The sequence below is a fragment of the Saimiri boliviensis genome, chromosome 4 (genome assembly GCF_048565385.1).
Source record: "Saimiri boliviensis isolate mSaiBol1 chromosome 4, mSaiBol1.pri, whole genome shotgun sequence".
Lineage (NCBI taxonomy): Eukaryota > Metazoa > Chordata > Mammalia > Primates > Cebidae > Saimiri > Saimiri boliviensis.
The window spans coordinates 48,161,591-48,177,211 of NC_133452.1; the positions used below are offsets into that span (position 1 = coordinate 48,161,591).

At 37.7% G+C, this 15,621-nt stretch overlaps 1 non-coding gene and 1 pseudogene across 1 annotated transcript; both read left to right on the top strand.

The window, feature by feature from the left end:
• The first annotated feature begins 6,066 nt into the window (after positions 1-6,066).
• Positions 6,067-6,206, top strand: LOC120363365 (U4 spliceosomal RNA). Its single transcript, XR_005578927.1, has one exon. It is a non-coding gene; the product is annotated as a U4 spliceosomal RNA (small nuclear RNA).
• Positions 6,207-8,424: 2,218 nt separating this feature from the next.
• LOC120363454 (U6 spliceosomal RNA) lies at positions 8,425-8,485 on the top strand (annotated as a pseudogene).
• The last annotated feature ends 7,136 nt before the right edge of the window (positions 8,486-15,621 follow it).

Consider the following 15,621-nt stretch of genomic DNA (forward strand, 5'->3'; position numbering starts at 1 on the left):
TAACTCCAACTCAAAAAAAAATAAGAAAAGTAGAGAAGGGAAAGAGGAGAAGAAACCTGCAATTTTCACCTTTGTCTCCTTTCTTGGGTATTAATGGAGAGAAGAAGAAACAAAATTGGTAGAAAAACTGTAGCTCCTATAAAAAGTTGAAACTCTATCCCTCAACTAGAGAGAAAAGAAATTCACATACTGAGCATCGAGTTCTACTACTAAATATGTGAAGCACTTTTGAATCAACTCATTTAATACTCACTCATTACTTCACGGGATGTGTAACTGTGATTATCTCAAGTATGAAGATAAGAAAACTGAAGTACAGTAATTCAGTCCAGGGTCGAGGCCACACAGCTCGTGTGAGGTGACATGCTGTGTCTCTAGACTTTGCCTCTGTGTAGCAGGTTCCCGGGAAGCACTCACGGTGCATGCCAGGGGCCAGAGAACGGAATCTAAGAATTGGGCCCTGAAATCCTGGGGTAAAGCAAAATAGAAAGAGGATTATTTAACCTGAGAAAGATGACTGAAAAAAGGGAGAGAGTATTAGCGATAGGAGAGAAATGTTAAAAAGAAAAATATGCTTTAGAAACATTAGATTGATTATAAATTATTATTCTCCCTAATAAGATACAAGTGTTAATTTTCTCAGTATTTAATGAAAAAAACAGGAAAACATTTGGTAGTTTTAAGGATATATATATTCAAGTAGATACATACATACACATATATACATATACCTATATTTCTTCTTCTTCTTTTTGAGACAGAATTTCACTCTGTCACCCAAGCTGGAGTGCAGTGGCACAATACTGGCTCACTGCAACCTCCATCTCCCAGGCTTAAGTGATTCTTGTACCTCAGCCTCTAGAGTAGCTGGGACTACGAGCACGTGCCACCATGCCCAGCCTTTTTTTTTTTTTTGTATTTTAGTAGGTACGGGGTTTCACCATGTTGCTCAGGGTGTCTTGAACTCCTGAACTCAGGCAATCCACCTGCCTTACACTCCCAAAGTGCTGGGATTAGAGGCATGAGCCACTGTGCCCGGCCCATGTCATCTTTTTGTTGTTTTCATATATAAGTATATATACCTAATATAGGTATACACACACACACACACACACACACACACACACACACACACTTGAAACTACCAAATGTCTTCTGTTTCTTCTATTACAAAATACACACACACGTGTGTGTGTGTGTGTGTGTGTGTGTGTGTGTGTTTTAAGATGGTAAGGCAGACTTTATTCAAGGAGGCCATGGTGCTAGGTATGGGAACCACTGCAACTCGGTCTTGCAGTGGGAGGTAGAGAATGGACTCAACTCCCTGTATATTTTGATCTTTGTTTTACTTAGGCTTAAATTATGAAGCAGAACTCAAGAAAAAGACTTTAAAAGGAATGGTTATAATCTTTTGTAACAATGTAAATGACTTTAAATATTCGCCATCTAAAATGCTTTAAAAGTATTCCCAATAAAGTATTATTTACATTTCAACTCTATTAAAATTCCTTTTCTTAAGGCCGGGCGCGGTGGCTCAAGCCTGTAATCCCAGCACTTTGGGAGGCCAAGGCGGGTAGATCACGAGGTCAAGAGATCGAGACCATCCTGGTCAACATGGTGAAACCCCGTCTCTACTAAAAATACAAAACATTAGCTGGGCATGGTGGTGCATGCCTGTAATCCCAGTTACTCAGGAGGTTGAGGCAGGAGAATTGCCTGAACCCAGGAGGCGGAGGTTGCGGTAAGCCGAGATCGTGCCATTGCACTCCAGCCTGGGTAACAAGAGCAAAACTCCTTCTCAAAAAAAAAAAAAAAAAAAAAAAATTCCTTTTCTTAAAGTAATATATTGAATTATTTTGAAATGTTTTTATCCATATATAATTTATTTCCTAAAATACAGTATTATTTTCCCTGTGGATTAGCATTGCTAGGTTAGACTTGGCTCTAGAATGCAATGGGAAGTATTAAATTTCAGACCATTGCGGGGATTTTCTGCCCATGCACGGTAGATAAACACACATTATACTATTAACATGTATTGTATTTCTTCTCTCTTCCACTTGGGAAAACAAAGCCTATAAATCCTATTTATACTGTTAGCAATGGGGTCTTTGTTTAGTGAACCTTATAGAGCATCAGTTGTTTTTCTTCTTGGGTCCTTAAACTGAAACTTAATTGTCCTGTGTCACATCTGTTCACATCAATCAGGTTACATTATTTTCCCTACAGTGTGTTCTTTGAGTTGATATGATTGATGTGACTAAATGTGATGGATCAAAAAGTCTGTCAGCACCACAGAAAATTTCAGAATCTCAGGTCTGCAGGCCAAAGAATCTCTTTCTATGCATAATTCGAAATAGAGTTAAATTTAGAAGAGCAATACGGTTCACCCGATTAAGAATTTTTGACACTGATTCTTGACAAACTCCTTTTTGATGATAAAGAGAAAGTATGAGTAATTTCCTATGAGTAGTTGAAGTTTGGGAGTCATTGCCCTGCTGTAAATCAGATATATTCAGGAAGGAATTGAGTGGAAAGGGATTTACAGTTGCAAGACTGGGTTTGGAATCCCAGCTCTTCATGTTTCAGTAATGGGACCTTACAAAAATTGCTTTAATTCTTGGAACCACAGTTTCTCATCTGTATCATCTTTCACTTGAAGTATTGTGAGAATACCAGGAAAGAATATAACTAAAGGAAAGTTATAAATTACAAGATATTATGACAGGACTCCACAGTTTTCTTGAGAGCTTAGACTGAATAGGAAACTATATTAAAACACACAGAAAGGGTAATGATTAAAATAATTAGGTCTTTGATACCAGGAGCACCACAAATTGTGATAGGAGGTCAAGAGATGGGTGGTGTAGAATGTCTCCTGCTCTGCCTCCTTTCACATCTTGAATAGCTACCTTTCTATTTTAACCATAATAGATTCTAACGTCAAAAATCTGAGTGGTCATTCTTGTTGAAAATATTCTCTTGTCAGCTGATATATTCTGGACTTGTATTTTCACCAGTTTTACTGTAATTATAAAATTAAAAATGGGGAAGCTGCATCAGTGTTCTCAGAATTGTCCAAGTGGCATTATGGTTTGGAATTTTCTCCTTTCTACATTTTATTCTTGCCAAAGACATCTGTTCAGAGTCTACAAGTGACTGTGAATTCCTCTTTGATTTGCTTTTATAGACAGCCTTATGTAAAGTAACTTATATGTTTTTGTATCTGTAACTTTGAAAAAATATATAAACCAATTACAGCACAAGTCATCATCAAGCAGAAGGATCCAAACATTTACTTTTTCTCTTTAGGTAACCTCGTTTATCTTGTATTACTCATATTCTTTTGGGATTCTGCTTCCCCTCTGGGTTCCTCCCCAAGTAGCATCTTTTGGAAGAATAGTGGGGTCACTGGACCACTAGTAGCATCTTTTGCAGTATGTTGAAGTTATTAGTTGGGGTTACTAAGAGAATTAAGGGAAATAGATCTCTTTGGCCCAAGCTGATTCTTGTGGGTGGGGGAGTGCACTGGCTGGTTTATTTCATTTCTAAGCTGTGTCCATTGATGGTATTTATTGCTGACAATGATGGCAATGGACTTGTGTTCTCTTTATTCTCAGCTCAGTGAGGACATTGTGTTCTCTTTCCATTGATTTGGTTCCACCTTGGCACCACTTAGTATGGTCTGAACTCCTTAACTCCAGTTAGTGTTCTGCCCTTCCAACCCCAGCTCCAAGAACTCTTATCCTTATTACAGCAGCTACTTCTGACAAGCTGTCAGATAGAATTCAGAGTTGCTATCAAATTTACCTGGCATGCTCCCATCTCCAGTTTTGAGAGGTAGTCTCTTTCCAAAGTCCCAAAGATAGAGTAGGGCCAGATCTCCTGCATTTGGAGTTTACCCAATATACCTGTGTTCTTTGGAGGGAAGACTGGAGAAGGTATATCAGGATCCACGTGTTATACTTCCCATACTTCCTTTCTCCCTTTGCTTTCTTCTGTCTTCTGCCCTCTACCCCTCCCACTAGAAAGGAAGAACTTTTCTTTTATTTCCTGTACATTGTATTCTCCTTTTCTCAATAGAGCTACAAGACTTACCCTACCTATTATAAATAGGAGTATCGTTTTGCTCTATAGGAGAAATCCTATGATCTGGTCTATCATGTTGTGGGGTTTGGATTATTAAAAGTGAGTCTAATCTTTGTTAGATAAAATATTATTTATATTACTTTGATCATTTAAATAAAAATAAGAGCTAAACCATATAGTAAAATGTTAAAATCTTCTCTTTTCTTTTTTTGATTTTTTTTTTTTTTCCAAAATAGGATCTTGCTCTGTTGCCCAGGCTGGAGTGTAATGGCACAATCTCAGCTCAGTGCAACCTCTGTCTCCTGAGTTCAAGTGATTCTCCTGCCTCAGTCTCCCAGGTAGCTGGAATTGCAGGCATACACCATCACGCCCTGCCAACATTTTTTTTTTTTTTTGAGATGGACTCTCACTCTGTCACCCATGCTAGAGGGCAGTGGCATGAGCTTGGCTCAATGCAATCTCCACCTGCTGGGTTCAAGCAGTTCTTCTGCCTCAGCCTCCCGAGTAGCTGGGACTATGGGGGCGTGTCATTGTGCCCTGCTAATTTTTTGTATATTTAGTAGAGACAGGGTTTCACCATGCTGGCCAGGCTGGTCTCGAACTCCTGACCTTGTGATCCTTCCGCCTCGGCCTCCCAAAGTGCTGGGATTACAGATGTGAGCCACTATGCCTGGCATTTTTTGTATTTTAGAGTAATCTAGTTTGAGTATCTGCTAGACTTGGCTTACAGTGTTTATCCAGGATCACCCTTCACCTGAGGATTCCCTTTGTCTTTCTCATGGCTTATATTTTCCATTTCCCATATCCTATATATTTGTTTTTCTAGGTTTATCTATTCAATTGTTGAAACATATTTTCTAGTAATTTTCTGAGAAATTGTACCAGGAAGTATATTTTCAGGCCATTTTTCCTAAAAATATCTAATTATCTTTATTCTATCTAGTGCCTAGTTGTATAACTATATATGGAATTCTTGGTTGTTATAATTTTTCTTTAGAATTTTAAAGGCATTATTTCAGGGTCTTTTATCTTCCATTGCCCATTGAGAAGTCTAAAGTTATTCCTTGTTTGTGGGGGGAGGGGAATATTTTATTAATTATATGTAGGTAATATACATGCAGCACCAAACTTAGAAGCAAAAAAATGGTAACTAAGAGGAGAAAAGTTGGTCTTCCTCACATTGCTTTCACCCAGTCACATTGTTTCCTATCCTCAGGATTGCAAGAACTATTATTCTGTAATATCTAACTTTTGAGGATATTCTATGTATATCTATATCTATGTATCAATGATCATAGCAACCTAAATCCTGTCATTTGCACAAATTTTGTGTGGTGTAGTATGTGTGTGTGTTTTATGCATTATACTCTGCAGGAATCAGAAGACTTTGGCTAAGATACTGCTTAAAAGAGAGGAACTAGTCTTTGATATAACCATTCATGTCATGTGTTCATTGATGTATCATTCAATCTCTGCTATACATCATCAGTATTATGGATCTCTCAACAAAAGCAATGCTTTTATAATTTTTAAAATATTATCTGTGCATTGAGGAAAGAAGAATATCTATGCCCTTCATATATATAGACACATACCAAACAGACACACATGCATACATATATATTCCAGTTCTTCTGAATATTTCATTTTACTGTTAGATTTTTAATTCCTAAGAGCTTTCTCTGTTGTCTGAATATTTACTTATAATAAAATCCAATCTTTTATTGTGTGTCTGTAATATTGTTTCTTTTCTCTCAAAGGAAATTTATGATAGTAGCGTTGTCAAGGCAATTAAAATACATGTGGGGATTTTAAAAGGTGATTGAAAACTAAGCACCTGAATGTGGCCTGTGGATACTATTAGTCAGTGTCCAGTAGGGAAGCAGAACCTCTAGAAATATTAAGGTATTTGTCACAGGGATTATACCTAAATATTTGTGGGAGGAGCTAGGGAAGTGAAGGACTAGCAGATCAGATAAAATGTCACTAGTGGCAGTATCATAGCCGATGAGTTTATCCAAGGCGCGATTATTGCTCATTGAAAACTTTTCCCAATACCCCACATGACTACTTGAAATATAGTCAGCACTGGCAATTTTTAACAGTCTCTACAGAGACCGAATAAAAATAAAATAAAATAAAATAAATTAAAAACAAAAACAAAAACAAAAAAAATGTCTCTAGCAAATCCTCTTTAGGAACTGAAGTGGGTGGAAAAATCAGGGTCTCTAGAGACGTCTAAGAAGCCTAGCATGCCCAGTCACCAGAGCAGGACTACAAACAAGAAGTCAAGGAGAGGGCTGTGGGAAGGTTTCCTCTGTACTATCATTCTAGGTTTGCTACCAGATATCTGGTGATGAGCCTAGGAATGCTGTTTGTTACCAGGGCCTATAGATGGGAAGAACATGACATAGAGTTGAGGATATGGAAAGATAAGCTGGAATCTAGTAGGTATCTCTGTACTTTTCCAGGATTATATTTAACTGTGGATTTTTTTTAAAAAAAAAGTTTGTTTATTTTTAAAAATAGAGATGGAGTGTCACCATGTCGGCCAGGCTAGTCTCGAACTCCTGACCTCAGGTGATCCACGCATCTTGGCCTCTCAAAGTGCTGGGATTACAGGTGTGAGCCACCACGCCTGGCCAACTGTGGAATTCTTTTTTTTTTTTTTTTTTTTGAGACGGAGTTTTGCTCTTGTTACTCAGGCTGGAGTGTGCAATGGCACGATCTTGGCTCACCGCAACCTCCGCCTCCTGGGTTCAGGCAATTCTCCTGCCTCAGCCTCCTGAGTCGCTGGAATTATAGGCACGCACCACCATGCCCAGCTAATTTTTTGTATTTTTAGTAGAGACGGGGTTTCACCATGTTGACCAGGATGGTCTCGATCTCTTGACCTCGTGATCCACCCGCCTTGGCCTCCCAAAGTGCTGGGATTACAGGCTTGAGCCACCACACCCGGCCTCCCAACTGTGGAATTATTAAGAGAGTAATGACCATTGCTTAGTCTCATACCCAAATTTCATGTTATTTTTTTTTTCTCATGACTAATTCTTACTCAGAACCAAAAAGAAGTAACTTCCAACCTACCCAAGCCAACAGTAGAACAGTATAGCATATGGACCATGAATGTAATTGTAAGGTGGTCTGTTTGGGATGCTTAAGTTTTCTTTTTGGACCAGTCGAGTTCTCAGAGAAGACTCTCTCTGCTGCACAAAGAGTAAAGATCTGGGGGATTGTGGCTAGTTACCAAAGAGAGAGGAATATAGAGGGGTGGCCTCAGCTGTGATTATGTGGATACTTTTCTACCCTTTTTTATACTTTTTCTACCCCAACTCTTGTTCTCTGTTTAAATAAGTCTAAAGTTCTCTGTTTATTTCTTCAGAGATCTTCAGTTTCTTTTTTCAAGATATAGCTGAATTATCTCCATTTTTACAAGTATCTGTGGTAGCCAGTTTCTGAGTATTTGGGCAATTCTATGACTTAAACCACTTTAGCTATTGGCTTCTTCCTCTGCTATTTTAAGATTAGCTTTTCTCAGTCTTGCTGAGTCATTTCTTTTTATTTTTTTATTTTTATTATTTTTTTCTTTTTTTCACTTGGTAACTGACCTTTTGAATTGGTGATTCATTTCTTCTTAAGCATTTGATTGCTAGTTTATGAAATATTATAACTATAATCTCTGTATCTATTCTCCTTCCTTTTATGAATTTATATCCTCAAAAACTTCTATTGTCATTTTAGAATGATTTAAAGAGCAAGTAAAAATAGATACATGTGGCCAGGCGCAGTGGCTCATGCCTGTAATCCTAGAACTCTGGGAGGCCGAGGCAGGCAGATCACCTGAGGTCGGGAGTTCAAGACCAGCTTGACCATAAACAACATGGTGAAACCCCATCTTTAAAATATATATATACATGTGTTCAATATGCCATCTTTGGCTAGGAGCAAACACAAACTTATTTTATTTCCTTGGAAATAAAAAAAAGATTGAATTTTTAAAAATATTCACATGGTCTATGTTAGGAATATTGAGACATAAAGTAGCTTGAACACATATCCTGGCTTTTCTCTTGTTCCTTACTCTGTCTACATATGGAATAATAAAACAGCCAGATTTCCAAATCAAGATGATACATATGAGTCCCCAATTTGTGCAAGAATGTCATTTATTTCTTCACTCAACAGTTATATTTTGAGCAACCATAACATTTCTGGCACTGTTTTAGGTGATGGAGATACATCAGTCACAAACAGAAAATCTCCTGTTCTTTAAATTCCAATGAAAGACACAGACAACAAGAAAAATAAGGTGTTGGCTTCAAAGAAAAATAAAGAGTGCTTGCTTCTGCAGCACATATGCTAAAATTAGAACAATACAGAGAAGATTAGCATGGCCAAAAAAAAGAAAAATAAAGACAGTTAAGAGGACAGAAGGATGTGGTTCTGCTATTTTATGTAGAATGGAGAGGGCAAGTCTCTCTGGAAGACCTCTTTTAATCAGAGACCTGAAGAAAGTGAGAAAAGAAAGACGGGAAAAGCCTTCCAGGCAGGAGAATCGGGGCTGTAGGGTGTGAGATTAGATTAGTCCAAATAATCTCTGAGGTAAATTACACTGGTGAGGCTGTGACTGTTGGTGGATTTAATACAGTTCTTAATAGGACCACTGGCTGCCCTGCTGGTCCTTTCTTCAGGTACATCTATACTGTTGGAGGAGCAAATTTGTCCAGAGCATGAGAGCTCAGGGAGAAGAATTTATTCTCCATAGTGCTAGGCAATAGCTGAGGGAGCAGCAGGAGACAAGGCAGCCTGTGTCTTCACAAGCTTTGGCACAAAGCCTAGTATTCCATGAAGCAGCTCAATCATATCTTTGAATTTCTCTAAGGAGGGCTGTACTTTTCAATGACCTATGGACTTAAAAGGAGACACGCCCAACCCAGCAATGTTGGAAATAAACCACTGGGCTGATTCATGTGTGGCCTGTATGGTTGAAAAATGGCTATTGTTTGTATCTGGTGCAAATACAGAGAAAAGATGCCCTTTTCTTTTGCAATGGCAGAGATGTAATATAAGAAAAGACATTGTAAAAATGAACAAACAAATCAACTTTTGTGCTCTATTACTTGCTAGTTTGTCTCTGAAAGAACCTAACAGATTGAGCAAATAGCTGAAGGAGATCAGATGTGAGTGATCAAAGGGAAAGTGCTAATGACTTAAGCAGGTTTGGTTACCAGAAAGGCGAAGAGCAGCTAAAACCTGATGGATGTCATTGAAGCAAAATTTTGGAGAGAGGGAGAATAAATCTTTTTTTCCCCATGAGGCATTTTATTTGTAAATATGGATTACACCTCTAGAAAATGATTTCCAGGATCTTCCCTCCATTGTGTTTTCATCTTGATTCTTTGTGGTCCATGACGCCAGCTTAGGTTATCAGTACAATGAACCTAAACTAGAAGGATGGAAGCAAATTATTTTGCCATTTTTCAAGATCTTTGAGTTGCATATCAAATCTGGGGCTGATCACTCCACACTTTTTTAGTCTTCCTGTGAGGTTCACAACAATTATCCCTGCTCTGTGATCATCAATGACTTTAAATTTGTCAATGTAACCATGCTTCATCATCACAGTTAGAAACCGGACAATAACTTTGCAACATGGCCTAATAAGAAAAACCTAGAATTTGCGTCTCTTTTCAGTATTGTTGAACCTAGCATTTGTCTCTCTCTTCAGCATTGTCATTAGCCAGGACATTTATGCACACCATTGTGGCAATGCAGAAGAGTGCAGGATGGGAGAGTGCACAGAGTAATCCGGAACAAACCTTTACAAAGAACCAATGACGGCTTTTCATGACAAATTTATACTATACACACAAACATAAAAAGACTTCCTGGAATTATGAAACATGATTTTCATAAATAAAATCATCAGACTAAATAAAAAAGAGAATGGTCTTTGCTAAGAACTAAATTGATAGTTTGGGAGATTACGTAAAAGAAAAAGAAAACCTAAAACAGCAAAACAAAACAAAACACAGAAAGAAATCATGAGATAAGGACAAGAAATTTGGAGGACATTTCCAGAGTAAGAACATAATAAAAATTAGAATTCCAGAAATAATTTTGTTACTCTTCCCAGTCAGATATTATTGCAGAGCCCAGCCAGCAACTCCACCTGATAGGAGAGTCCAGCTAGGACTGTCCATGGAGTCTTTTTGCTAGTATTTTCACTAGTCCGTGGAGCACAGCTGTTAATACTGTTCAGTCTAAGAGCACAAAAGGTGACCACAGCCTAACTATAGAACCTGTCACCAAGGTCTGCCAGTTTGGGGTTGGAACCAGCTGGCCAATCCAGAAGCCCAGGCTAGATGAAATAGTACAGATCAATCACCACCAAAGAACACCTGAAATGGCCAGACGGGGTGGTCATTTCCTCAAATACATAGCGATCAGTGTAAGAAAACAAGGATTATGAAAAATCTGGGAAATGTGATAGCACCAAAAGAAATTAAGAAAGCTACAAACATAGACACAGAAGAAATGGAGATCTATGAAATGACTGACAAATAATTCAGAATACTCCTCTTTTAAAAGTTCAGGAAACTCCAAGAAAATACAAGTAGAAAATTAAATGAAACTTGGAAAACAATTCATGAACAAAGTTAGAAGTTTGGCCCTAAAAAACAGAAAACAAATAGAAACCCTAGAGATAAAAAAAAATACACTAACTAAATTGAAAAATTCAATAGAAAACTTCAACAGCAAACTTGATGAAGCAAAAGAAAGAATTAGTGAGCACAAAGATAGGAGGTGTAAAATTATCCAATTAGAGGAGCAAAAAGAAAAAAGAATAAAGGGTCTACTAATAAGAAAATTATGGAACACCGTTAAGTGAAACAACCTTCACAAAATAGGAGTTTCTGATGGAGAAGAGAGAGAAAAGGGCCTACAAATTATATTGAGGGAAATAATGGGTGAAATTTTTTCAAATCTGGGGAAAAAAGACAACATCCAAGTAAAGAAGGCACAGAGGTCACCAATCAAATGCAAACCAAAGAAGAGTTCACCACGACATACCATAATAAAAATATTTTTTTTAAAAATGGAAGAAGACTGGAGGCAACAAGAGATATAAATATGTTATATTCAAGGGAATTCCAATATGGCTTTCAGCAGATTTCTCAGTAGAAAGCATGGAGGTCGGGAGAGAGGAGGACAATATATTCAAAATGCTGAAGGGAAACAAGCAAACAAATAACCAATAATATTTTAGCTGGCAAAGCTGTCGTTCAGACATGAGGAAGAAATAAAAACCTTCCCAGATAAGCAAAAGCTAAGGGAGCTTATTAGCACTAGGCCTGCTGTACAGAAATTACTAAAGGAAATTCTTTAAGCTCAAATTAAAGAATGCTAATTATAACAAAACAATTATGAAAGTAAAAACTCAAGGTTCAAATGAATACATGGTCACACTTAGAATTCTCTAATACTATAAATGTGTGTAAAGCAATGTTATCATTGTTAGAACAGTTAGAAAACAAAACAATTGAAAACAATGAGCTATAATAAAAGGTTAAGGGATACAAATTGCAAAAATAAGTGTAAATTTTGGCATCAAAATTATAAAAAGTGTGGGACATGATTAAAAGTATAGAGTTTTTGTATGTGATTACAGGCAAATTGGTATTAGCTTAGTGTTGAATGTTATAAGATGTTTTAAACCTTGCAGTAACCACAAAACAAAAATCTATTAGAAGTTGTGCAAAATAAAGACCTGGAACCAACCCAAATGCCCATCAATGATAGACTGGATAGGGAAAATGTGGTACATATACACCATGGAATATTATGCAGCCATCAAAAACAATGAGTTCGTGTCCTTTGTAGGGACATGGATGAACCTGGAAACCATCATTCTCAGCAAACTGACACAAGAGCAGAAAATCAAACACCTCATGTTCTTACTCATAGGCGGGTGTTGAACAATGAGAACACATGGACACAGGGAGGGAAGCATCACACACTGGGGTCCATTGGGGGGAAATGGGGGAGGGACGGGGGGTGGAGAGGTGAGAAGAGATAGCATGGGGAGAAATGACAGATACAGGTGAGGGGTAGGAAGACAACAAATCACACTGCCATGTGTGTACCTATGCAACAATCTTGCATGTCCTTCACATGTACCCCAAAACCTAAAATTCAATTAAAAAAAAATTTGGTGACCACACTAAAAAAAAAAAAAAAAAAGAAGTTGTGCAAAATAGAAAAAGAAGGGATTCGATGCCTACCACCACAGAAAGCCATCAAGCACAAAGGGAGATGGCAAGAGAAGAACAAAGAAACAAAAAACCTGCTAAACAATCAGATTAAAAAATTATAATAGCAAGTCCTTAATAATTACCTTGCATGTAAATTGATTCAATTCTTCAATAAAATGACAAAGAGTGTCTGAATATATTTAAAACAAAAGACACCAAGATTTCACTGTATCCTTCCTACAAGAGGCTCAGTTTACTAGTAAGGAAACAGATGGACTGAAAATAAAGGTATAAAAAAAGATATTTCGTGGAAATGGAAACTAAAAAAGACTAGGGGAAGCTATACTTATATCAGACAAAATAGACTTTAAATAAAAAACTATAAAAGAGTCAAAGAAGGTCATTACCTAATAATACAGAATTCAATTTATCAAAAAGACTTAACAATTATAAATATATATTCACCCAATATCAGAGCACTTAAATATATAAAACATTTATTAAGTGATCTAAGGGAAGAGACAGATTGCAATACTATAATAGTAGGGGAACTCCATAGTGGACAGATTATCAAGTGAGAAAATCAATAAGAAAATATTGGACCAGAATTACACTTTAAACCAAATGGACCAATGTAATGTTATATGTATGACTTGGTCATATACAGCAGGAGAATATGCATTCTTATCAAATGCACATGGAACATTCTGCAGGATCGATCATATGATAGGCCACAAAAAATCTTAACAAATTTAAAAGGATTGAAAGGATTTGCCTGGGTTCAAGTGATCTTCCCACCTCAGCCTCCCAAAGTTCTGGGATTACAGATATGAGCCACCATTCTTGGCCCCAAGTAGCTGGGACCACAGGCATGTGCCACCACACCCGGTAAAATATTTTTGCAGAGATGGTGTTTCATAATGTTGCTCAGGCTGGTCTCAAACTCCTGAGCTCAAGCAATCCACCCACCTCAGCCTCCCAAAGTTATGGAATTACAGATATGACCCACCATGCCCAGCCCTTCTCTGATCCTTATCATTTCTTTTCTTCTACTAATTTTGGGTTGGTTCGCTCTTACTTTTCTCATTCTTTAAGATGCATTGTTAGGTTATTTATTTAATATTTTTCTCCTTTAATGATGTATGCACTTATAGCTACAAGTTTCCCTTTTAATACTGCTTTCACTGTGTTGAATACGTTTTAGTATGATGTGTTTCCATTATTATTTATTTCAAAAAATTTTTCAATTTCTTTCTTAATTTCTTCATTGACCCACTCGTCATTAAGGAGTGTATTGTTTAATTTCCATGCGTTTGTACAGCTTCCAAAATTCTTATTGCTGATTTCTAGTTTTATTCTGTTGTGGTCAGAGAAGATATTTGATATTATTTCAAGTATTCTAATGCTTTAAGACTTGTTTTGTGGCCTAACATATGGTTTATCCTTAAGAATGATCCATGTGTTGAGGAGAATATGTATTCTGCGGTTGTATTCTTAATAAAGATTAATGGATAAAATGTTCCGTTAATCTTTATTAGTTTGATTTGGTCTATAGTGCAGATTAAGTCCAATGTTCCTTTGTTGATTTTCTGTCTTGAATGATTTGCCCAATGCCACAAGTGGGGTGTTCAAGTTTCTAGCTATTATTGTAGTCTCTCTCTCTCTCTTTAGTTCTAACAATATTTGCTTTATATATCTATGTGTTCTTCCCTGTTCTTTTCTCAAGAAGAAGGAGTATTTTATTCTGAAGTCAGTACATCTCTCTGCTGGCTTCAGAAGAAGATACCTCTTCACATCTGAAGCCAGCACATCTCTGAGTCTCACCCAAGGCCTATGGCAAGTACTACCTAACTAAGGCTGCTGATTGCTCAGGGCCTAAGGGATATTTCACCAGCAGATGATGAATCATGCCAGGACTGGTTCTTTGCCTACAGGACAGAGGTTTTTTTGTTTGTTTTTTTGGTTTTTCGTTTTTACCAGATTGTGTCTAGAAATATCATTCAGGAACTAGGGCCTGGAATGGGGTCCTCAGGACTCTGCCTCGTGCCCCATTCTACAGTAGATGAGCTGGTACCTAAGTTGCAAGATGAAGTCATCTTTACTCTTCTGTCTTCCTCTCCTCAGGGTGGAGAAAAGTTCTCTCCTCTGGAGCTGTGAGCTGAGCTGCCTGGGTTTTGGAGAGAGGTGGTACAAGCACTCTCATGGCCACCCTGGCTGGTCTCTTACTAGTTGCATGCTTCTCAAGTCCACTGGCTCTGAGCCCAGCACAACATCATGTCTTGACTGTGAATTGCAGTCTTTGTGGCTTAGACGGCCTTGTGAGTTTATTTAGAACCCCGGAGCCCTTTAGCCTGAAATGACAGAACTTGCAGAACTCAGGTTCTGACTGCTAAAATGAGCAATTCCTCTATGGCTGAAGCTGGTCTAAATGTACCCTCCATGGACACAGGCTGAGTTCTGCCCAGTGTTGCTTTTTGCTGTGACACAGCAGCACCGAGTTCCAGTGCAAAGTCCCACACTTGCTGTGCTCTCTCCACTGCAAGTGCAGATTCTCCCTCCATGCTGTGCAGTCACTGCTGGGGGATGGGAGAGGGATGGTGGCAGCAATCTAAGATTATCTTTCCTACCCTCTTCAGCACCTCTTTCAGTGATATGAAGTTAAAACCAGGTAATGCAATCACTCACCTGATTTTTTGTTTTTATAAAGATGTGTGTGTGTGTGTGTGTGTGTGTGTGTGTGTGTAGCTGTGAAATTTGGTATTCTTACCAAAATAACAATCAATGGAGGCTTCTATTGCTTGCTGTACTTCCTCCATATCACATTTAGTTGTCACATCTCCTTATGTTCTTCTTGGCTATAACAGTTTCTCAGACTTACTTTTGATGACTGACAGTTTTGAAGAATACTGGGTAGGTATTTTGTAGAATTGCTTCATCAATTATGATTTTTTCTGATATTTTTCTCATAATTAGACTGGTATTTTGGGTTTGGGGAGAAAGATCACAGAGGTAAAGTGCTATTTTTATCATATTGTACCAGGAGTACTATCACCATAATGTAAACAGTTGATGTTGACCTTGATCACCTGGCTAGGTAGTGTTCGTCAATTGCCTTTTTACTATAAAGTTACTCTTTTCTTTCTCTTTTACAATATTATAGTTTTTTGAACAAAGTCACTATGCAATGCTCACACTTAAAGAGTGAGAGTTGTGTTCCTCTTCCCTGAGAACAGAGCATATACATACATGAGTTGAAATTATTCAGTATGAGAAATTT